The sequence below is a fragment of the Papaver somniferum genome, chromosome 9 (assembly GCF_003573695.1).
Source record: "Papaver somniferum cultivar HN1 chromosome 9, ASM357369v1, whole genome shotgun sequence".
Taxonomy (NCBI): domain Eukaryota; kingdom Viridiplantae; phylum Streptophyta; class Magnoliopsida; order Ranunculales; family Papaveraceae; genus Papaver; species Papaver somniferum.
Genome location: NC_039366.1, coordinates 120,369,589 through 120,379,448, shown reverse-complemented (window position 1 = coordinate 120,379,448; position 9,860 = coordinate 120,369,589). Strand labels below are relative to the sequence as shown.

Sequence of the window (9,860 nt, the reverse complement as noted above, 5' to 3'; positions counted from 1 at the left end):
TATTTTGATCAATACCAGCTGCAAACTGGAACACATCATTCAATGAACCAAACCCTACACTAAAGCTAATTGTTAGATCATTTCTCGGTCGAACTCGCGTGCGTTGCTATCCCAAGCATGTTTGTCAAGTTTAGTTGTCAAAAATATATGTCTTGATTTCTAGACTACTTATAGCTAAGTCTCTGTTTAGAACAGTTTAGTGTAGTTGAGCTCCAGACTCCATGGCGATCATCTTACGAAGACGAAGAACTACTCAAGGAACCAGTGGAACTTCTTCCGACTAAAAGGTATGTAGAGACTTGAACTTATCTATCACTCAAAAGTCTATCTACTCTATCTCCTACTCTTGAGACAAAGTCGTATAAGTATGATAGTTTTCATACATACACATTTGATATTTCAAGCCGAGTTTACTGGCCTATCTTTTTCTCGAAATATGTGTTGGTAAGCTTTCACTTTAACCACTTTTCATCTTTACCCGTGACGAAAGTCATGATGACGTTTCAATCTTGAAAATAGCTTTGATGACGATAGTTGTGAATAACGACTGTTATAACATTATAGAAGAATGTTTCAATGATTTGAAATGTACAGTTGAGTTTACGTAACCAACTATGGATATAAGCATATATAGTGTGTTCGCACATTAGTGTATAAATTCATGTGCCGGAAACCAAGTGTGTGCATATGTGTGCATACGGTATTGGTGAAGGAGACAGGTTGAGTATGCGTACCCGTACGTGTACCAGCGGAAGTTTTCGAACCGAAAATTCCTGCTGAATTTGTAAGTTTGCAAAATGTTAAACCAATCACCTTAGGTACGCATACCCGTACGCGTACCCACGGAAGTTTTTGAACCGAAAATTTCTACTGAGTTTGTAAACTCAAATCTGGTAGCTATGGTACACGTACCCGTACGCGTACCCAATCTGGTTATTTCTCAAATCGGAAGTTCATGAACTTAAAACAATAAATTATAAGGAATGCAATCTTTGCAAACCGTGGCTATAATGTTCATGAATTGATTCAAGTGAATCAAACCGATTTTGTTTCAATTGTGTCTATTCATAAAGACCTAAGCAATTGACAACTCTTAAACTAGTTCTTATGAGTCATTTGAACAAGTTATGAGAAAGATGAATACGGTTAATATGAAAGTGCTCATATGGCTAACCATTGGTTAACTATTTGTGAACCAACTAAGTGTACACGTTTAGGTACGGTTACTCAAACCTAAATGAAATACATTTCATTTGTGTGTGACGAGCTAAGTTTCGATATAACGGTCAAAAGATATTAGCTTGGTTAAATCAGGTTTTTCATCTAACGGTGAATATTGAATAATTTGTTACCAAGGTAACTTGGATTGCAAACCATGATTTGAAAACTATATAAAGGAGACTTCTAGCAACTGGAAAAACTAATCCCCACACCTCCTGTGTGGTACTAGTTGGTTTTGCTAGAGTCGATTCTCCTTTAACCTTAGGTTTCTTCTCGAGACACTGTAGGTTAACGACTGAAATACTTCATTGGGATTGTGAAGCCAGACAAAACTACTTCTCTTGTAGTTGAGCGTTCTGATCTTGCCATTTTCTATCGTACGAGTTCAATTGAATAATTGACTTGAGATTATATCTCTGATATGGCAACATAAAAAGAAATCACAAACATCTTCGTCTCATAGTTTGTGATTCCACAATATCTAGTTTCGCCACCATACGATTTAGATAATTGTGAGGTGATTTATAATTCTAGGATGTTCTTTGGGAATATAAGTCTGGTTATCAATTAGTTCCTTTTCACCTTGATTTTATCATAAGACGCAACAAAACTCATAGGTTTATCTGTGGGAGACAGATTTATCTATTATCATAGACTTTTCTGTGTGATACAGATTTGTTTATTAAAGTCTTCGACTTTGGATCGTAGCAACTCTTGGTTGTGGGTGAGATCAGCTAAGGGAATAAAGTGCGTAGTATCCTGCTGGGATCAGAGACGAAAGGATCGCAACTGTACCTTGAATCAGTGTGAAATTGATTAGGGTTAAACTACAGTCCAGACCGAAGTTAGTTTGTAGTAGGCTAGTGTCTGTAGCGCCTTAATACAGTGTGGTGTTCGATATGGACTAGGTCTCGGGGTTATTCTGCATTTGTGGTTTCCTCGTTAACAAAATTTCTGGTGTCTATGTTATTTCTATTCCGTACTATATTTTGTTATATAATTGAAATATCATAGATTGTGCGTTAAGATTAATCAATTAGAATATCCAACCTTTGGTTGTTGATTTAAATTGATTGACACTTGGATATTGGTCTTTGCTACCATCCAAGTTATCTCTCTAGTATTTGATAAAAACTAGAAGATTTCCATTTGCTTGAGTATAGATCAAATCGAGAGATTGAGATATTAACTCTTTGATATACTTTTATCTAGATTGAGACTGAATGTCTAGTTGATTCTCTAGAAAGTATATTGAAGTTAGTCCATACAGATTGTTAATCGAAATATTGGGTGAGGTTGTTAGACCCCCCGCTTTTTCAATTGGTATTAGAGCAGGCAAACACGTTCAAGACCTCAAAAGTCTGTGTTTGTAGCGATCTGACTCTATGGACAGAGGTGTTATCTCTATTAACGTACCACCAGTCTTTGATGGCTCAAACTACTTATGGTGGAAAATTTCTATGCGAGCTTTTCTTCAAGCGCGTGATTTTCAATCATGGGTATATGTTGTTAATGGCTATGATGCTCCCGCTGTGGCAATAGGTAACGATAATCTTCCAGAGAATATTGACGAATACGATTCTGCTGAGATACTTGATGCAAAGCAAAACTCCGACTGTTTGAATGCTATCATACATGCCATTACCCCAAATCTTTAGCACCATGTGTCAAACTGCACTAGGTCTAAAGATGCGTGGGATATCTTAGAAACCGTATTCGAAGGAAATACCAGTGAAAAGGAAGCCAGGCTTCAAAACCTAAATTCCGATTGGGAAAACCTTCGTATGGCAGATGAAGATTCATTTTATGAGTTTAATCACAAAGTGTCTGAAATTGTTAATGCATGTTTTACATTGGGTAAGACTATTCCTGAAAAGGACATTGTGATGAAAATTCTCAGATCGCTGCCATCTAGATACGATTCTATGAAGCATGCCATCGTTGAGGGAAATAACCTTGATACCCTCTCCAGAAATACATTGGTTGGGAAGCTAAAGATCTTTGATCACGAACATTCGTCCAAATCCAAGGATGTTGCGTTCAAAGCACTGAAAGACACAAAGTTACTTGATAAAAGTAAAAATGTGTATATCTCTGAAGATGATCACTTTGAGACGAATTCATCAGATGAAGATCTTGACAAATCAGTCTCGATGATCACAAGTCAGTTTAGGGATCTTCTGTTAAAGAGAAGTAAACGGTTCTCCAGAGATAAGCCAAAGGCATCAGTCAAACCTCATAATTGTATTCCTCCTAAAAACAGGGACACAGATGAAACTGATGACGAGGATATGCCTCAGTGCTTTAAGTGTAAGGGTTTTGGTCATTTTGCAAACGAGTGCTCAAATCCTAGAAAATACTCTGGGAACAAAGGTATTGCTGCGACACTTGATGAGATGTCTGACAATTATGATTCTGATGAAGACAAGAAATCAAGTGTTGCTCTTCTATGTGAAAATATTGATTTTGATAATCGTAGCAATATATACATCAATCTTGATAATATTTTAGAAGAGAACCCAATCAAGATGGAAGAATCAATTGACCCTTCTTTTGGAAACTCTATATTTAATGTTTCAGGATCTACTTTGTGCCTTGCAGCTTGCACTTCACATGCGCCTGACTCATATTATGCGTTGACATGCTCCTATTGTTCTCTAAAGGGTCATGAACTTTCAAAGTGTTTCAAGTACAAACATAAGATGAGATATGTCAACAAGCTTCAACGAAGAGCAGATCGTCTAGCTACCAAGCTTAAATTAGCGAAGAAAACAGCTGAGAAATGTAAGATCTTATCTTCCTCGAAGAAATTAGTTTCCAAAGATAGATTTAGACCATTAGAGAAGAAAACATGGTCTAACATAAGGAAAGGCAGAGTTCCATGAATTCCAACCAAAAGGGTCATGGTGGACAGATTGTTGTTCACCACAACACAACTTGATTGTGTTGTCTTGTGCATCTTGTCTCATGTGTCTGTTCAAAAGAGACAAGATCTTGCACACCTCAGGATTTAAAAATAAAAAAATTTAGTTTTATTTTTTTAAGCTTAGTGTTGTTTGGCTTTTGGAATTTCTCCATATCACTGTTGATATTGGAAAGGATCGTTTTGCCAAAAGAAGAGGGTCATTATCGACAATTCTACTCTTTATAGGGTTGTGAGTTGGACGTGTACGAACCTGTTTAAAGGTTTCGAAACCCTACATTCCTTTTTCCTTCTCTGATACTCTTTATATCTTAAGACTGCTTGTTGAGATTGTGAATTCCTCTCACAAAACCGGTTGCATAAGGGTACTCCAAGCATCATGTCTTCTGATGGAAAAGATATCAATATGATTTTTAAGCCATCAATCACTAAGGAAAAAGAGAAATCTCCTTTGTCTCTAACTTTGAAAAGAAAAAGAAGGAATGTGAGGAAGCCAAGAGAAGTTCCTTCTAATTCTCAGAATTTTCTGATGTTCTTGAAGAGTTGAAGCTGGCAAGAAAAGAGATTCAACAAATAAAGGCTTGTGTTTTAAGATCATTAGAATTTCAGAAGGCCCTGGTTCGACATCATCATCCAAGACGGTTTGTTGGTATTGACTCCTTCCTCCATGAACTATATGTTCCAATGGCTGTTGACGACAAGGAGTTCGGGGACGATAAGGAATTTTTCAAAGATCTTAATGTCTAGTAAATCTTCTTGTGAGAATTTTTATTCTTGTTTTTGTTTAAGAAGGATAACTAGGGTTTGGAATAGCCATTATTGTGAGTACACATAGTTATGTCCAACGTTTTCATCTTGCAATATTTTTAGATTTATTTATTTAAATTCTAAAGTGATTTGGAAGATGATGTTTGCAGTATTAATCTTTACGGTTTTATATATTGCAATATGTCATGGGACATATGTGTTTGCGTCCGTGAACTATCACTACACCATTTCCAGGATTTTGTCACAGGCTATACCTGTTACTTATTGAATTTGTAACGGTTATAACTGTACTAAATAGGCCGTTATTAATAATTGTGATCGTGTTTTGTAACGGTTTTATCTGTGACAAGATCCAGATACAGTCACATATAAAATACGTTACAATAATTATTAACCACAATTGACCTAATTTTAGGAAAGCGACACGTGACTCATTTGTCACGAAAACTGTCACAGTTTAGATGTGAGTATATTATTGCAACGATCCCTTTAAGAACACGTGTGTTCTTGTAGTAACGATTACAGTAACACTTATAAGTGTTACCTATTTCTTGTAACAAATCTTTTAGCAACACGTGTCATCGTCCTATATCAACACCCAGATGATGACACCTGTTCTTTTTAACTAACACTTTTTATAACAATTATTTCCGTGACAATTCATTAAATTACAACTAAAAAAATGGATAGTCCAGATCCATTATAACGGACTTGGGCTTCCAGTTTACAGGCCTGCGACACAATTTATCCTGAAACACAGGCTGCGACACACATTTCAACACTCATACATACATTGTGGAAATACAAGAACAAAGGTATATTCATTATGATACTTGCAACCAAAAAATTGTTTTATTTAACCAAGCACAATTCAGAACCAACACTTTGTGAGCTGCAACCAAGAAAAAACAAGCTTAACTTAATTAATACACCATGAGATAAGAAGTTGCAAGAGAATAAAAATATACAAATGAATCAATAAGATTTTTTATCATACCATTTAACGCGAGCATAGACAAATTTATCATTTCAAGTAATTCCAGCATTGGCATCAAACACGCATGAGCTACAAATAGTAAAAATTGAACATGTTAATGACAAGTTTTGATAAAAACAGAATAACGAAATGTAAATAACTACATTATTATTGATATCTCTTCATGAAGTTTGATACTTGGAGAGAATTCATATTCCTAAGTTTGAGGGAATATAACATATGTTTAGAAACTTAAATAGATAACATATAAGTAGACTAAAAGACAGAACTCACATAACAGTCTTTGCCTTCTCTTGCGTGTCGATTGTCTTTCAAATCTACAACACTTATGAGTTATGCACCTGCACAAGGTCCTGGTAGTGAGCACCTTCTGTAAGGCAAGCATCCACCATCGTCCGATCTGCAAGGAAATGAATTGCACCAATCAGTAGTAAATTAGACACTTCCGACTTATACTTGAGAAATTTGCTTAAAAATTCAATACCCCAGCAGTAAATTAGATGATCGGTAGTAAAATAGGTGATATGCCAGGCAATGAATTGACCTTCTCTTTTGTTCAAAAAATATGATTCTCCTCTTCCATATTGCAGTTCCAACAAGCATTCCAAGTAATATGTAACCGAACTATATAAATCGTCCTCCAACTTTGTCGTTTTCCTGGAAAAGCAAATGCAATTAGGTCAGGTCCTGCTAAGAAATAATCAACTGTATCGTTCTTATAGCATCACAGAGACATAATAAATGTAATACATATACGAAACTCGACATACATACCAAGGTTTTTATCTAAGGTCTTTGTGAACTGGTTCAAAGCAGGTGGAACCTTCGAACGTTGCTTAAAATCCTCCTTTGGCGTTGAATGCGGACAACTTTTGGCCATTTCACGAACCTATGCAAATCCTTTTTGGAGGTAATGCACCACCAATACCAAACTGTTTTGGACGCTTTTCAAATAAAGGGTTCACAACCTTATCATGCAAGATGAAAATTCCATCTTCAGCAGGGAAAGCTACATATTTAGTAAAATAGCTTCTTTGGTGAACATGTTCACAAGAAACTAAAACTTACGGTCTTCTTCTTTGCCGCCACTGGTGCCTTCACCCCTCTTTTGGGAGCCAGCCAAAATAGTAAATTACACAAAACAAGGCCAAACTAGCTGCAGAACCTTCACAGCTAACTCATACTAACAGAAAAACATTATTCCTTATATATAACCTTCAAATTTATATATAACCTTCACAACAACCTTCAAAAATAAAAACCCCATCAGAAAACACTTACTAATAACACAAAATCAAATCAATAAGCCAAATCAAATTGTTAAAAAAAATAATTGGGTTTTGAGAAAACATTACCTGAGTTGAAAGATTGACTTCACCAAGAAAACCGAAAAAGAACTCACTTTGGTTCCAAAAATAGAGGCTAGGATTTCTTCTCTTCTTGCTGATAAATTTAGGGTTTCTCCTCTACTCGTTCTCCTTCGAAAAAACCTAATAAATCACACAGAAAAACAAGATTAGAAATATGTCATCAAAAGTAACTCATAATCGATCAAACAAAAAACAACTGAAACTGAAATCAGTTCATAGATTCACTTAGCTGTTGTTCAGAGTAAGTATAAACAGAAATAAAAAAGCAAAATTTCTTCTTCTTCGATCAGATCGCGTTTCGATTTATTGTAGAAATATTAGAAGATGTAAGATAGACACAAAACACATATAATAGGTTAGGGTTACATGTTCACAGAGAAAATGGAGAGAGTAAGAGGCGGAGGAGAATGAAAAAGAGATAAGATTGACTGATTTTCTCTCTCTTCTATAACTTCACTTCATAAAAGAAAACCTAATAGATATAGGGACACGATTTTTTGTTTGCGTGTTTCGCACATGTACATGAACTGTAACTCGATTAAAGTGGGGTAGTGGTAGAGCTGCACGCCACTGGATTTTTATACTCAAAAAAAAACTAATGAAGGGAAGGGGTCGAACCTGAGAGGTCAGGCAACCTATACGAGAATCAAACCAAAGTGCCACAAGCTAATTTTCGGTTAGGAGCTCATATATTTTCTATATTACATAAAACATAGAATTCTTATACCCACCCAAAGACTCCTCATAAAATGTTATTTTTTCTCGGTAAAGTCTAAAAATACATATTAATTAATTTTTTTATATAGGCCGAATTTTCTCTCATGTATTCAAATATATAAAATGACTTATACACGTATGTCGGTAAAGTCTGAAAATACTTATTAATTTAATTTTATATATAGGCCGAATTTTCTCTCATGATGGTTAGGTTCTTGCTATGTGTCAAAGAGAAAAATTATTGAATGGTTCAAATGGTTTTAATAATAGGTGCAAAATCCATTATACCTAAAACTTATTGCAAAGTCCACTATACCTACTAAGATCATATTTAAGATCATTTCTTCAAAGCTCCAACTCTGGTGAACCCTAAAATTAAATTTAAAAAAAAAAAGGTATTAGATGAATGACTTAACAGATGACGAAACCCTAAAAATCGACAAAAAAGAAAAAGATGATGAAACCCTAAATTGAAAACATACAAATGATGATGATTGAAGACTTACCCCTGTTATGATTGACATACGATCTCATTTGGAAGAACTAGAGAAGAAATATATCAGATTCGAACATCTCAGGTTCAAAGATTACTAGAGTTAGACCTGAGTTTCTCATTCGGAAGAACCGGAGAAGAAATATATCATATTCGAAAACATCACAGGTTAAGATTACTAAAGTTAGACTTGAGTTTCTCATTCGGGTGAACTCCAGAAGAAATATGTTATATTTGAACATCCCAGGTACAAAGATTACTGGAGTTAGACCCAAGCTTCTCACTTAGATGAATTGGACACAAAATATATCAGATTCAAACATCCTAGGTTCGAAGATTACTAAAGTTAGACTTGAGTTTCTCATTCGGGTGAACTGGAGAAGAAATATATCAGATTCGAAAACATCCCAGGTTAAGATAACTAAAGTTAGACCTGAGTTTCTCATTCAGGTGAACTGGAGAAGAAATATATTATATTTGAACATCCCAGGTTCAAAGATTACTAGAGTTAGACCCAAGTTTCTCATTTGGATGAACTGGAGAAAAATATATCAGATTCAAACATCCCAGGTTCGAAGATTACTAAATATAGACCTGAGTTTCTCATTCGGGTGAACCGAAGAAGAAATATATCAGACTCGAAAACATCCCAGTTTAAGATTACTAAAGTTAGACCTGAGTTTCTAATTCAGGTGAACTGGAGAAGAAATATATCAGGTTTGAAAACATCACAAGTTCAGAAATTATTAGATTTAGACCTGAGTTTCTCGTTTGGATTAACTGAAGACGAAATATATCAGAATTGAACATCACAGGTCCAAAGATTACTAGAGTTAGACCTGAGTTTCTCGTTCGGGTGATCTGAAGACGAAATATATCAGAATTGAACGTCACAGGTTAAAACATTACTAGAGTTAGACTTGAGTTTCTCGTTCGGATGAACTGAAGAAGAAATATATCAGAATTGAACAACACAGGTTCAAAGACTACTAGATTTAGACTTGAGTTTCTCGTTCGGATGAATTGAAGACGAAATATATCAGAATTGAACAACACGGGTTCAAAGAGTACTAGAGTTAGACTTGAGTTTCTCGTTCGGATGAACTGAAGACGAAATATATCAGAATTGAAAATCACAGGTTCAAAGACTACTAGAGTTAGAATTGAGTTTCTCGTTCGGATGAACTGAAGACGAAATATATCAGAATTGAAAAACACAGGTTCAAAGACTACTAGAGTTAGACTTGAGTTTCTCGTTCGATTGAACTGAAGACGAAATATATCAGAATTCAACAACACAGGTTCAGAGACTAGAGTTAGACTTGAGTTTCTCGTTCGGATGAACTGAAGACGAAATATATCAGTATTGAA

The 9,860-nt window shown here is 35.3% G+C and overlaps 1 long non-coding RNA gene across 1 annotated transcript; it reads right to left on the bottom strand.

The window, feature by feature from the left end:
- Positions 1 to 5,787: 5,787 nt before the first annotated feature.
- Positions 5,788 to 6,199, bottom strand: LOC113310268. The gene is made up of 3 exons (XR_003341048.1): positions 6,183 to 6,199; positions 5,910 to 5,978; positions 5,788 to 5,804 (listed from the first exon to the last, which is right to left on the bottom strand). It is a non-coding gene; the product is annotated as an uncharacterized LOC113310268 (long non-coding RNA).
- Positions 6,200 to 9,860: the final 3,661 nt, after the last annotated feature.